Raw genomic sequence first — 1,927 nt, forward strand, 5'->3', positions numbered from 1 at the left:
TATAGGAAAATAATAAATACTTTTTAATTTAAATATATAATAACTATAGTGATCAATATATAGACAATATTTTAGTGCCTAAAAAGGTAACTGTTTACTCTGCTGTAAAAAGAAAGAAAAATTAATCCTTTGTGATGGCATAAATGGACCTGGAGAGCATTATGCTAAGGGAAATAAGCCAGTCAGAGAAAGATAAGTACTATATGATTTCACTCATATGTGGAATTTAATGAACAAACTGGACTACCAAGTAAAATACAGACTTATAGATAGAGAGCAGGCAATTGGCTTGGGGGCGGCGGGGGGCGGGGGATGCTGGGGGAGGGGTGGGAAATGAGCAGAAAAAGAAAAAAAGTGAGAGAACTCATGGACAATGAACAACAATGTGGTGATTGCCAGGGTGGGTGGGAGAGAATGGGGGAGGTGGAAAAGGGCATAGAGGGGATAAATGGTATTGGAAAAACAAAATAAAATAAAAAAGGCAATTGTTTACACTCATATATATTTATTCTGTCAGCTGAGAGGACCCAGAAACACCACCACCCTAGGAGCAATGAGCACACATAGGACTTAAATTTTAGTTTCTAATAGCATTCTGCAATAAAAGGGACCAAGATTTCACTCCTTGGGAAAAATGTCTGATTCTAGAAAACATACAGGATGCTCCTGGAGCACCTTAAATGCCAGAAAGGAAATGCTCAAGTGCATGGACACACACACACAGACACACACACACACACACACACACACACACACACACACACAACAATACAAGTATCTCAAAGGAACATAGAAACCAACTAAAAGAACTCCCAATTGCCAAAATATTTTCTATTTTGGGTTATAACCAAAATATAAAATAAATATCAGGAGTCTATACTGATATAAAAATAACTGAATAAATTGAGGAGAAATGACAAATTTCTCATTCAGAAGAATTCCAAATAATTTACATAGATACTTTACCCTCAATGAAGTGGAATATAATCTCTACATTCCTTCATTCTGTACTACTGATAGCAACTTCTCTTGAAAAATTGCAGTCTGGAGAAAGTGGGAAATAGAAACTTTATCGTGGAGACAACTGTCAAACAGTTCAGTCAGGTGATCAAGGTTAAGATCAGCAGTAATAAGTCATGTTGTTCATACAAACCCTTGATATTATGTGATTAAAATGGCATTTTACTTCTGTGGTGTTCTTCCCAAGAACAGATAATCCTGCCCAGCTGGCATGGCTCAGTTGTTGAGCATTGAACTATGGACCAGGAGGTCATGGTTTGATTACTGGTCAGGGTATATGCTCACGGGCTAGATGCACAAAATGGGGTGTTCAGGAGACAGCCAATCAATGATTCTCTTCGATGTCTCTATTTCTCTCTCTCTTGCCCTTCCTCTCTGAAATCAATAAAAAAATATTTTTAAAAGAACATATAATCCCAATATAACCATGACAAAAACACCAGACAAATCTTAACTGAGTGACATTGTATAAAATACCTGACCATAACTTCTCAAAATTGTCAAGGTCATAAAAAACAAGGAAAATCCGTGTTGGCTTCAGGACCACATATAGTGAAATTTGAATGATACAGAGAAGATTAGCATGGCCCTTGCAATAGGTTGAAACATGAAAATTCATGAAGTGTTCCATATAAAAAATTTTAAAAGAAAATTAAAAAAAATAAAAATCTGAGCAACTGTCAGAGCAAAGAATATCACAAGAAGACATGAATACTAAATGTAATATGATATTCAGGATAAAATTCTAGAACAAATAAAGGACATTAGGTAAAAACTAAGAAAATCTAAATAAAGTATAGGCTTCATCATTTATCAACAGTGGTTCCTTAATTGCAACAGGTACCCTACTACTCTAAGATGTTAATACAGGCAAAATTGGTGTGGGGTATATGGGAACTCTATACAA

General features: G+C 35.6%; 1 non-coding gene across 1 annotated transcript; it reads left to right on the forward strand.

Moving 5' to 3' along the window:
• Nucleotides 1-1,548: 1,548 nt before the first annotated feature.
• Nucleotides 1,549-1,657, forward strand: LOC114227229 (U6 spliceosomal RNA). Its single transcript, XR_003613293.2, has one exon. It is a non-coding gene; the product is annotated as a U6 spliceosomal RNA (small nuclear RNA).
• Nucleotides 1,658-1,927: the final 270 nt, after the last annotated feature.

The sequence above is a fragment of the Eptesicus fuscus genome, chromosome 14 (assembly GCF_027574615.1).
Source record: "Eptesicus fuscus isolate TK198812 chromosome 14, DD_ASM_mEF_20220401, whole genome shotgun sequence".
Lineage (NCBI taxonomy): Eukaryota > Metazoa > Chordata > Mammalia > Chiroptera > Vespertilionidae > Eptesicus > Eptesicus fuscus.